General features: G+C 33.3%; 1 protein-coding gene across 2 annotated transcripts in view; it reads right to left on the bottom strand.

Moving 5' to 3' along the window:
• Positions 1-14,162, bottom strand: part of WASL (WASP like actin nucleation promoting factor) — a 69,608-nt gene that overhangs the window by 50,147 nt on the left and 5,299 nt on the right. The window lies entirely within an intron of this gene.

Genomic DNA, 14,162 nt, shown 5'->3' with positions numbered 1-14,162 from the left:
CTACAAGTACCGAAGTGAAAGCAGAAATAAGTGCTCTGGGAAGGCTGAAAAATGAACCCCGAATTCTGACTGGAGACAAGGTGAGGGCAGAGAATAAGGGCTATTCCAGGGGATAAAAGTATGAGGACTGCAAGCACAGACTGGGACAGAGCACACTACTTACTAGCTTTGTGATTTAGGTGGTTACTTACATTCCCTATCCATTTCCTGATGTGTAAAATGGAAGTAATATTACTAACTTCACAGGTTATTAAGATTAAATTAATTGATACACGTAAAGTGCTCTGAACAGTTCCTTCACCTTGGGGTTATTAGAATTAAATAATATACAAAGTGCTCAGAAAACTGCTTGGCATAGTATGCACTTATTAAATATTAAGTATGGACATTTATATTAGCAGATTTAGCTAGATTTCCAACCAAACCATTTTAAAAGCTCTACTACCAGCTTACAGAAACTAGTCACTAGAGGACCAGTATTTCCTTCATTTTCTGCAAGTTGGTCAATGAAAATAAAGAGAACCAGAAAAAACCCCAAGCTTCCAAAAACTTGAAAGACACCCTTACACCTTTACTATCTGCATATCTAGGAATGAAGTTGAAACTAAAAAAGTATGCCAGAATAGCAGGGAGTAAATATTTTTAATAATGGCACCTAAAGAAAGTTTAGGTCAGTGAGAGACCAAATAAATAACCCTGTACTAGATCTTAGTAGGATTTTCACTAGCTTTTATATATATGATAAACCTATCTTGTAGCACTACCTGTCCCCTACCCCCGAGACCACCAAGTGTTAGAGACCTGCTGCCTCTCCCCAGAGACAAGACCTGTGCTAAAGCTCAGTCAATTAAGAGTCTCTTCCAGGAATTTAGAATGCTAACTGAGTCACAGGCCTGAGGAGTACAGGGAGGAAATGACTGGAGTTGAGAGTTTCGCTGACTCCTGCTGATATTCTCAGAATTTCCTAGCCTCCTGCTGTTCCTGAATCTTTACTGTTCAATTCTATTTTGGATTCCAGGGGATCCTCTGGTAGCCAATAACTTCCTTTTTCCTTCAGCCAGCCAGAACTAATTTCTATTATTTGCACACACCACCCCCAACCCAGAAAAAAAAACCCAAAAAACCCGTAACAGTACACTTTTTAAAGTAAATACTTGTACTATGTGTACTCTCATACCTCTGAGATCTTTAACAAAAATCAATGAGAAAGGACTTTTTTTTCCTATATGTATATGCTACTATATACAACTATACAATGTATCTTCCTTTGGCCTGAAGTATTGTAATACCCTAAAAAGACACTCTGCCTCTATTTTATTCTCCATAAATTCTTCTTGCTGGTTATTTTTTAATAGATAGATTCATCCTCAAAAATGTAATGGGTTCCTTTTTTTTTAATAGGTTCCTTTTTGATAAGAATAAGATCCAAACTCTTTGTCAAGGATTCAAGCTTTTTCTTAACCTGAGGCAATTAACAACTTTCACTGTCATCTCCTGCTATTAACTCAAAATAGATCGAGACAGCAGCCAAATAATCTGCAGATGCTCAAACACAGCATACTCTTTCACTCCTATTCAACACTAATGCAACAAGACAAGACAAGAAAAGAAAAGATATACAGATTGGGAAGGACGAAATAAAACTGTATTTGTTTGCAGATGATGTGATTATATAGAAAATCCCAAAGAATTAAAAATACAAAGACAAAAACAAAAAAATTCCTGGAACTAATAAGCAAGGTTGTAGGATACAAAGTTAACATGCAAAAGTCAATTGCTTTCCTATATACCAGCAATGAACAATTAGAATTTGAAATTAAAAAACAAATACTATTTACATTAGCACAAAAAAGTAAAACATTTAGGTATAAAACTAACAAAATACATACAAGATCTATATGACTACAAAATCCCAATGAAAGAAATCAAAGATGATATAGAGAGGTATTTTATATTCATGGATAAGAAAGCTCAATATTGTTAAGGTATCTATCTTTCCTAATTGGGTCCATAGATTCAAAAGAATCCCAGCCAAAGTTATTTTGTGGATATCAACAAGCTTATTCTAAAGCTTATATGAAAAGGCAAAAGACTCAAAATATCCAAAACAATGTTGAAGAAAAAGAACTATTAAAAACTATAGTAATCAAAGCAGTGTGGTATTGGTGAGAAAACAAACAATTCAGTGGAATAGAAGAGAGCCCAGAAGCAGACCCACACCAAGACATGCAACTGATCTTTGACAAAGGAGCAAAGACAATACAATGGAGAAAGGATAGGCTTTCTGAAATATGGACATCCACATGCCTCCTCGTCAAAATCAATCTAGGTACCAATCACAGATATTTCACAAAAATTAACTCAAAATTGATCATAGATTTAAATGTCAAATGCAAAGCTATAAAACTTCTAAAAGATAACAAAGGAGAAAATATTCATGACTGTGAGTTTGATGATGACTTTGTAGAAACAACAGCAAAAGCACAACCTATGAAAGAGAAAACTGATAAACTGAACTTCATTAAAATTAAGAACTTCTGCTCTGCAAAAGACACTGATAAAAGAATGAAAAGACACACTATGAGTGAAAATATATGCAAAACACAAAATATACATGATATAGGATATATATCCAAAACAAAGAACTCTTGCAACTCAATAATAAGAAACAAACAACCCAACTAAAACTTGGGCAAAGAATGTGAACAGACATGTCACCAAAGAAGATACACAGATGACAAATAAGCAAACAAAAAGATACCCAACATCATATAGCACTAGGAATTGCTAACTAAAACAATGAGATATGAGTATAAACCTATCAGAATAACTAAAACCCAAAATACTAGTAACATCAAATCCTATAAGAAAGTGCAACAGAAGGAACTCTCATTTATTCCTAGTAGGAATACAAAACACTATAGCCACTTTGGAAGACACTTTGTCAGGTTCTTACAAAGCTAAATACATGTTTCCCATATGATGTAGCAATCATGCTCCTGGATATTTACCCAAATCCCTAAAAACTTACATCCAAACAAAAAACACACATGAACGTTTATAGAGCTTTACTTAAAACTGCCCAAAATTGAAGCAATTAAGATTTTCTTAAATAGGTGAACGGATAAACTGTGGTACATCCATGCTAGAATGAAATATTATTCACCAATAAAAAGTAATAAGCTATCAAGCCACAAAAAGGCATGGAGGAATTTAAAGTGCATATTGCTGAGTGAAAGAAACCAGTCTGTAAATACTACATACCACACTACTCCAACTATATGACATTCTGGAAAAGGAAAAACTATAAAGAAAGTAAAAAAAATATATATATATATCTATATATATCTATGGACCCTGGGATTTCAACAAGAGGGAGAAGGGATAAATAGGTGGAGCACAGGGTATTTTTAGGGCAGTAAAACTATTCTGTGTGATATTGTGATGTGGTGGATACATGAAACGCATCTGTGAGAACTAAAACCTATAGATATATAGAGGCAAACCTAGTATGAACCATGGACTCTGGTAATAATAATGCATAATAATAATAATAATGCATCAGTACTGGTTTATCAATTTTAACAAATGTATCACATGAAAGCAAGATGTTCATAATAGGGGAAACGGAGTGGAGAGAGGGGACAGGTTATATGTAAACACTCTGTACTTCCCACACGATTTCTGTCAATCTACAACTGTTGAAAAAATACATTCTATAAAAAAAAAATCCAAGCTAGCTAGCTATTTTAGAAAGCAGTTCTTCAAGCATAAATTTGGACCACAACCAAGAATAATCAGATAATTGAGGAAACAGCAGCAGAAAGGAAATATGTGATTATTAATTGAAATTTTTTTCAATGATGAGAACTTTAAAAAAATTAATGAGTATCTTCAGATATATTTGATTACTTATGATTGCAAAAGGGACAGGTTGCTCTTAAAGTATAGCAATTAGCAATTGTAGAAAACTTTGATGGAAAATAAAAGGTAACACCTTATCACTAGAAATTCAGAGATAAATTTCACAATCTCTAATATCCATTCAAAAATAACCAAGCAGGTAAAAAAGCAGAAAAATGTGATCCATAGTAAAGATAAGAATAAATCATGAGTAACTGATACAGATGATAGAATTAGTAGACAAGGACATTAAAATAGTTACCATAGCTGTATTTCATACATTGAGCTAGAGCAAAGATACAATATGTTAAGTAGCAACACAGAATACATTTTTAATCCAAATTAAACCCGTAGTGATGAAAACTACATCTGAGATGAAAAACCAATGTCTAGGTAGTATTAATGGCAGATTAGACATTGTAGACAAAAGATTAGTGACCTTAAAGACGTAGCAATGGCTACTATCTAAAAGAAACAGTGAGAGAATGAGATGGAAGGAAAAAAATGAGCTGCCCAGTAGCAAGGTGTCCAGCTTTTTTGAAGTCCAGCTTTTGGGAGGAGGGGGCAGTATATTTGGAAAAAAAAAGTCTGAAAAATTTCCAAACTTGACATAAACTTATCATAAACCCACAGATCCAAGAAGCATAAGAAATTCCAACACAAGGAATAATAAAACTATGCCAAAGCACATCATAATCAGAGTCCTTCAAACCAGTAACAAAGAGAAAAATCTTAAAAGCAGAGAAAAAAGACATACTGTACAGAAGATTAAAGAAAAGGACCATAGCAGATTTCCTGTCTGCAATAACTGCAAACAAGAAGATACCTGGAGCAGCATCTTTACAGAAAGAAAAAAAAAGACTATCAAAGTAAAATTATATATCCAGAGAAAATCTTTCAAGATTCAGGGCAAAATATAGACTTTTTCAGAGATATAAAGCTGAAAGAATTTATCAGTAGCAGATCTATACTACAAGAGATGTTCATGAAAAAAGAAAAAAGAAAAAATACTCTGGCTGAAGAAAACTGATAGCGGAGAGAAGTCTGGATCCAGACAAAGGAATTAAGGGCACCAGAAATGATAACCAGGTGGGTTATTTTCTTATTTTCAAATCTCCTTAAAAGATATCTGAATCATTAGAGCAAAACATCAATGTATCATGGTGTTTATAACATATGTAGAAGGTAAAATGTATGGCAACAATATAGCATAATGACATGTACTAATGCAATGTAAAGAAAGACAGCAAAAAAGAGGAAAAAAGGAACAAAGAACACGTGAGGCAAACAGAAAACAAGTAGCAAGATGGTAGATTTAAACCCAATCACATCAATAATCATCATATTAAATTTAAATGGCCTAAATATCCAAATTAAAAAGTAAATACTGTCAGACAGGGCTTAAAAAGCAAGACCTAACTATGTGCTACCTATATGAAACCCAGTTTAAGTATAAAGACACAAAGAGATTCAAAGTAAAAGAATGCAAAAAAGATTATAGTATCAATCAAAAGAAAATTTTAGTCACCATATTAATAACAAAGTTGATTTCAGAGCAAAGTACACCAGAGACAAAGGGAGTCATTTCATGATAATGGTCAATTATTCAAGAGGACGTAACTTATAAATGTTTATGTACCTGACAAATATGTTCAAAGCAAAGTAAACTGATAGACTGCATGGAGAAACAAATTCATAAATATAGAAGAATTCTACCCCTTTCTCTTAAAAATTGGTAGAGCAAGTAGACAGAAAATCAGTAAGGATAAAGAAGACTTAAACTACACTACTGACTTATTTGATACAGTACATTCGCTAAACATTCAACCCAACAACAGTGGAATACACATTATTTTCAAGTGCGTGTGGAACATCAATTTAGGCCATATTCTGCTTAATTCTGCTTAAGTGGGTAAGGGTATAAAGTAAACAAGACTAGCCACGAGTTGATACCCACATATTTTCAATACAAAGGAATTAAAGTAAAAATTAATAACAGGAAGACATCTGGAATATCCCTAAATCTTTGGAAACTACATTTCATACTTCTAGAAAACATGTGGGTCAAAGAAATGAAAAGAAAAGTTAGACAGTAATTTAAATTAAATTAAAGTTAAAATACAACATACTCAGTATGTGGCATGCGACTAAAGCAATATTTAGGAGGAAATGTATAGCACTAAATATCTATGTTAGAAAAAGAAAAAGGTCTCAAATGAACTACTGAGTAGTAATCACTTAAAGAAAAAAAAAACTAAAAAAAAGAAAAGCAAATAAACCAAATGTAAGCAAAAAAGGAAATAATAGATATCAGAACAGAAATCAATAAAATAGAAAATAAGAAAAATAATAATCTGTTAAGCTAAAACTTGTTAAGAAAAATCAATACAATTAATAAACCTCCAACCAGGCTAATTAGGAAAGAAAATCATATGATGCCTGATATTTACTTAAAAGTAATACAGAAAAGAGAAAAGTGGGTTAATTCTTGGGATTAACATACACACACTAGTATATATAAGATAGATAAACAACAAAGACCTACTGTATAGCACAGGGAACTATATTCAATATATTGTGACAATCTATAATGGAAAAGAATCGAAAAAGAATGGAATATATATACATATATATGTGTGTATATATATGTAAAACTGAATCACTTTGCTGTACACCTGAAACTAACACAACACTGTAAATTAACTATACTTCAATTTTTAAAAAATGGTTAAAAAAATAACACAGAAAAGGAAAAAGTGGGTAAGAATATAAAGTAGACAAGACTGGCCATGAGTTGATACCCACACTGATGAGGGACTTAAAACTAATCAAAAGTATCATCAATATAAAGCTACACTAATTAAAAATTCTGTATACTGGCAAAGAAATTTAAAAAAATAAGAGAAGGCAGAAACTGATCTAAGTACATCTGGTAATTTGGTAAATTATAAAGGTAGTATTTCAAATAGGTAGGAGAAAATTAATTGCTCAATAAATGGCATCAAGACAACTAGCCATTTGTAAAAATATTAACACTGGATTTCTACTACCCTTGTTTTCAAAAGTCACTTCCAGAAAGATTAAAGACAATATGTACAAAATAAAACCATAAAAGTTCTAGGAAAATGTGAGTAGATACTTTTGCAGTTCTGAGCTAGAACAGCATTAAATAAAAACTTGAAAGATTACCACATTTAACTACACAAAAATTTAAAACCTATGTAATGACCAAAAACATCAAAAATACTTCTGTCAAAAAATAAAATGCTGAAATGTTAAAAAAATGCCATAATCTATAATTACTGTTCCTAGAGAGTTTAAATCACTAAGAAAAAAAAACAAATAACCCAATAGAAAAAATGGTTTAAAGACAAGAATAAGGCAATCACAGAAGAAATATACATGACCAATAGACATGAAAAGATATTTAACCTCATTAAAAACTGTAACTCAAACAATGAGATTTTTTTGACCAGTGAAACTGTCAAAAGCAAAAAAGACTTTTAAATTCCAGTGTTGATGTGAACATACAGAGCTTGGTTACAAACGTTTTGGAAGACAATTCAGCAGTCTCTAGTATTTTTTAAATTCAGAGTTTGGAAATAACTGTTTTGGAACACAATTCAGGAAGTATCTACTACTATTTTTCAATGCTCATGCTCTCTTGACTTCACTTCTTAGAATTTATTCTATAGAAATACCTGTAAAGGATACATAGAAATAATTATTTGAATGTTCACTACAGAACTTATTCTAAAAGCAAAAACTTAGAAAGTAAAAACACCTATTGTAAGGGGTTGAATTGTGTCTCCCTAAAAAAACACACTGAAGTCCTAATGCATGTATCTGTGAATGCAACCATATATCAAAAGAGATTTTTTGCAGATGTAAGTTAAGATGAGATCTTAGGGTTGACGCTAATCCAACGACTAGTGTCCTTATACAAAAAGAACACAGAGAAACAGACAAAGAGAGAACACCCCTTGATTACATAGGTAGAGATTGGAATGATGAATCTATAAGACAAAGAATATCAAGAATGGTCAGTAAAGGGCCAGAGTGGCATGGGACAGATTTTCTCTCAGTGCCTCCACAAGGAACCAACCCTGCCAACACCTTGATTTTGGACTTCTAGCCTCTAAAAATGTGAGAGAATAAATTTGTTTTTAAAGCCACACAATCTGTGGTACTTTGTTAAGCTGGCCATAAAAAGCTAATAGAGTTACAAGAAATTCATAAACTATAGGATTCAGTAGTGAAAAGTATGCAACAGATAATAAATGGACATGACAATATGTGAAAGATATAAAATATAAGTGAACAACTTGCAGAACAACATGTGTAATACCATCTTCCTGGTAATTTAAAGACACTATCTTTCTCGCCCTTTAACTCCTCACTGAAATCCATCCTTTTCAAATGCTGGCCAAGTCAAATATGGGCTAGACTGCCTCCCTCTCTAATTTCAATGTGCATGGACACCTTCATAGATCTAAGTCCACTCCTAAGGCCTCAATAATCAACACTATGCAAAGGATTCCAAAGCTCTAATCCTACAATCTGTATTATCTAGCCATTTCCATAAGGTGGTTCTGCTGTCATCTTGAATTCACAGAGCCAACGAAATATTGCCTTTTTTTCTTCACAAAATTTCTAGAAAATAGCCTTGGAATGGCAACGAGCTTCATCTACTTCGAACTTGGACTCATCGATAGTGGCTGCCTGTAAGGATATGCTGAGTATTCAGAAACCAATCACAACAAAGTAGGAAAAAATGCTGTGAGTGACAGGTGGTATCTGCCATGAGAACAGAGTCGAAGGATTCACTATCCTTCATAATTCTTTTCCTGTTCCAGATGCTTCTACAATTCAGGTTCCTTAGCCGGGCCAGGTCTGCTGAGATAATGAATACGACAGTGTTTAGTAAACTTCAAAGTTTTCACTCACAGTATTTTAATTATGAATAATAATTTCCAGTTTTCCCCATTTCTAGATCCTTCCTATCTCAAACGTTTTTGAATCAACATCTTTGTGACTTCTCCCTATTTAGGAACTAAAGCTCAGCTCCTAAGTCCGACGTTCAAGGTCTTCCAAAATCTGTCCTTAATTTATCCTTCAAACTTATCATTCACTATCTCTTCAAGCAAATACCATTCTCAATTCTAGTCAAGCCAGTCTATTCAGTATTTCCAAACACTCCATACAAATTTTCTACTCCAAACTTGCTCACACATTTCCCTACACTTGAACGGAGCTGCTTCCTTGCTCTGACATACATTCTAGAGGCCATTTAAGGTCCTCATGCTCAAGCCCCACAAAGATTTATTGAATCCCACAGTGATAAACCTATCTCCCCTATTATTCAAATCCTTACTATATGCTGGCTTATAAAATGTATCTTTTTGTGCGTAATTTTTATCTTCCCTGGCTATTTAGTAAACAATTTAGGGGTAAGGACTAGATCTTCCTTACCCCTTCCATGTATTCCAAAATTCTAGGAAGGTATTATGTGCTCAGTAAGTCCTCAATTCTTGACCATGATGATATTTTATTACTAAAAATAGAAGAAATCATTTGATTAGCTTCATGCATTGCATACAAATCAAACAGTTCCTTTACTGAAAATCTCTTAGGTGTTTAGGTACCCTCTAATATTTTTCTGGCAAAAAAAGTATTCACCATACTGGAATATTTCACTTAATTTTTGTTTGTTTGTTTTGGAACCAAAAATAAACAACTTCACCTCTATCTTAATACTTAAAAACATTAACTAGTTTTACTTTCTCCAAATCTAATATAAAAGTTTAACTTTAAAATGAAACTTGAAAACATTTCATTGTCCTAAAGCTACTGTTTATCTGTTGATGATATTTCAATCTCCTTATATCATTTTTAACAGCATTTTATATTCCTAGATGTCTTCTGCATTTTCTTTTTTTCAATTCATCTGGTCTTTAATGAGTACCCCTCTTATAGAGACAGATTTCTATAGTAATCTTCATATCACGTAAAAAGTAAGTTCAAAAACAAAATCACCATGGCAGAAGAACCAAGGAGCTAAGGATATTAAGGAACAATTAGAGTAAACTAACAATCATAGTAATTTAAATATGAAGTTACTACAGATCTTTCTTTTGATTGTTTTCTACAGGGAGCTTTTCTAGATTTGCACCTTCAACATCACTCTAAACCAGTTATTTGGTCTCTTTAAAAAGGGGCCATAATTTCTCTATAACACATTAACTCCAAAGTGAAACTGATGTTTTCTAATCAATTTCACTCTCCTATAAATTAGTAAACAATACTTAATACTTAAAAAATACTAGGCAGTTCAGTCATACACCAATAAGAATTTTATCTACAGTTAAAAATTATATATATATTACTCTGAACAAGAATGTACAAACTTGTTTTGTTTCTAGAATCTTTACAGCAAAAGTGAACTCTTAATAATGCTAGGTTCTCATCTATTGGATCAAAGCTATGACTCCTAGAAAGAGTAATTTATAATGAAGCTGAACTCTTTTAAACTTCAACTTTTCCCACAGCCAAAATAACACTCAACAGTGAAAAGCTGAAAGCCTTCCCACTACAATGTGGAACAAGACAAGGATGCCCACTCTCACCACTTTTATTTAACCTAGTATTGGAAATCCTAAGAAATAAAAGGAATCCAAATTGGAAGAGAAGAGGTAAAATTGTCACTATATGCAGATGACATGATATTGTATACAGAAAACCCTAAAGGGGCCATACAAAAACTACTGGAGCTGATAAAATAATTTGGCAAGGTAGCAGGATCCAAGATTAACATACAGAAATCAATTGCATTTCTTTACAGTAACAATGAAATATCAGAAGAGGAAAGTAAAAAAAAAAACTTTTAAAATCACATTAAAAAAAGAAAACACAGGAATAAACCTGACCAAGGAATACACAGAGAATTATAAAACATTGATTAAGGAAATTTAGGATGATTTAAAGAAATAGAAAGAGATTCCATGCTCTTGGATTGGAAGAATTAATATTGTTAAAACAGGCATACTACTCAAAGCAATCTACAGACTTAATGTGATCTCTATCAAATTACTCATGATGTTTCTTTACAAAACAGATAATCTTAAAATTTATATGGAATAACAAAAGACCCAGAATTGCCAAAGCAATACTGAAGAAAAAGAACGAAGCTGGAGGAATAACCCTCCCAGACCTGACAATACTACAGAGCAACAGTAATCAAAACAGCATGGTACTGGCACAAAAACAGACAGATGGATCAATGGAACAGAACATAGAGCCCAGAAATAAACCCAGACTTGGGGTCAATTAATCTTTGACAAAGGAGGCAAGAATCTACAACGGAGAAAAGACAGTCTCTTCAGCAAATGATGCTGGACAAACTGGACAGCTGCATGTAAATCAATGAAATTAGAGCACTCCCTCACACCACACAAAAGATAAACTCAAAATGCCTTAAAGATGCAAACATAAGGCAAGACACCATAAATCTCCTAGAAGAAAACATAGGCAAAATATTTCCTGACATAAACATTAGCAATGTTCTCCTAGGACAGTCTGCTCAGGCAATAGAAATAAAGCAAAAATAAACAAATGGAGCCCAATTAAACTTATAAGCTTTCACACAGCAAAGGAAACCATAAACAAAATGAAGACAACCTACAAAATGGGAGAAAATATTTGTAAATGATGCAACAGACAAGGGCTTAATTTCCAGAATATACAAACAGCTCATACAACTTAATAACAAAAAAAGAAACAACCCTGTCCAAAAATGGGCAGAAGACCTAAACAAGCAATTCTCCAATGAGGATATACAAACAGACAATTAGCACATGAAAAAAATGCTCAAAATTGCTAATTATCAGAGAAATGTATATAAAAACTACAGTGAGGTATCACCCCATACCAGTCAGAATGGCCATCATTCAAAAGTCCATAAATGATAAACGCTAGAGAGGGTGTGGAGAAAAGGGAACCCTCCTGCGCTGTTGGTGGGAATGTAGTTTGGTGCAGCCATTATGGAAAACAGTATGGAGATTCCTCAAAAGACTAAAAATAGACTTGCCATATGACCCAGCAATCCCACTCCTGGGCATAGATCCAGAAGGAACCCTAATTCAAAAAGACACCTGCACTCCAATGTTCATAGCAGCACTACTTACAATAGCCAAGACATGGAAACAACCTAAATGTCCACTGAAAGATGACTATGATAAAGAAGCTGTGGTATATTTATACAGTGGAATACTACTCAGCCATAAAAAAGAATAAATTAATGCCATTTGCAGCAACATGGATGGACCTGGAGATTGTCATTCTAAATGAAGTACGCCAGAAAGAGAAAGAAAAATATCATATGATATCACTCATATGTGGAATCTAAAAAAAAAAAAAAAAAAAAAAGACACAAATGAACTTATTTACAAGACAGGAAGACTCACAGTCGTAGAAAACAAACTTATGGTTACCAGGGGAGGAAAGGGGTGGGAAGGGATAAATTGGGAGTTCAAGATTTGTAGATTCTAATTACTATATATAAAACAGATAAACAACAAGTTTCTACTGTATAGCATACGGAACAAAGTCCAATATCTTATAGCAACCTATAATGGAAAATATGGAAACAAATACATGCATGCATATGTATGACTAAAACATTATGCTGTATACCAGAAATTGATACAACATTGTAAACTGACTATACTTCAGTTAAATAAATAAATAAACCTCATCTTTAATCACTCTAAAATAACCAAGTCAGTTCACTGTAACTATTGAGTCTAACACTTAAAACTAAAAACTTAAAAAAACTTCTTTTAACGTTAGATAATAAGCAATAAAAGGTAACACCCAGCTATCATAACGCTAATACAATTTCATATGAGAAACAAGGTTCTAGATGGAATTAACAAAAAAAACTCTTAGAAATAATGCCATCTTAATTAAAAGGCACACTTCTAACAAGCCAAGCCAAAAATTCCTTGTAATTATAAGAAATAATTAATAATAATAATTCAAAGTTAGTTAAGAGCTGATTATACTACTACTACTACCTTTTAATTCTGTTCACTCTGGTCTTTTTAAAGTAAAATGTCTATTAAATTGTAACGCTAAGAAAAAGGTGAGTTAGAAATGGAAATCCACAATGAAATGATTTGAGATTATCTACCTCGCACTTAGATATATACTATATTTGTCTCCATCGTGCAATACACGCATGTGCCAAGGTTAACAGACGGGCTGTTCCTTCCCTGCTAGAGTCCCTGGCAACTAGAATATTTAGAGTGGTAGAACATTAAAGGTGGAAAGACTGTGGTGTTATCTGTCCAACCACTCATTTTCAGAGCAGGAAAGTGAGGTTCATGAAGGCAGAGATTCTTGCTCACATTCATGACTAATTGGTGGCAGACCATGGACTAAAACCCAGGAACTCCTAACGCTTATACCAGGATCCCTGTTTTCCTCTTCAGTCAGCAGCCAGAGGGGCTAATAAGGCTGCTCAGAACTTCTCCAGAGATCTGTTTCAGCTGCTGCTTAACTCTTAATTTATATATTTATAATTTACTGTCTTTAAACCAAAATGTTAGAATTAATTTACCTAAACCAAAACAAATGTAATATAGAATTCAAGATTTTACTTTAAAAACCTCCCTGCCAGTAACAGGAAATCTAAACCAAGTAACGAATAGTATTAACGACAACATTCCTTCACATGCTTCTCCAAAGTCCCAGAACACTTTATAAGTGGCAGCTAAGTGCTTTACACACATTATTGCATTATTCTCTGAAATCCTTGACTAAGCCCATTTTACAAATCTAGACATTAAGGCTCATATCTGTTAAGAAGTTTGCCTATATTACAGCGCTAAGAATAACAAGAAATACATAACCCAGGTCTGCTGGATTCTTCTAAATCTCCTCTTGTGTCCGCCCACACCTTTGTACTCACCTTTTTTCCTCTATAATAGAGAAGGCTGACTACCTATCTTTGCATATTGCAAATCCCATGAATTTTAACCTTTTTTCTCTTTCCGTATTACTCAAGGTGAAATACATTCTCAGCCCCAACTTCCCAGTAGTACTGCCCTAACTTAGGCCTTCATCAAGACAGTGATCCCCTCTAGACACCTCTCCCTCTAAACTTACTTAAGAATTTAGAACAGAAACAAAATAACCGTTGGACAGCTACTACTACCACCTATATTAGTTCAGCAGCAGAATTAAACCACTTTGTTTTC

Source organism: Camelus bactrianus, chromosome 7 (genome assembly GCF_048773025.1).
Source record: "Camelus bactrianus isolate YW-2024 breed Bactrian camel chromosome 7, ASM4877302v1, whole genome shotgun sequence".
NCBI lineage: Eukaryota > Metazoa > Chordata > Mammalia > Artiodactyla > Camelidae > Camelus > Camelus bactrianus.
This window is presented reverse-complemented; position numbering and strand designations above follow the sequence as displayed.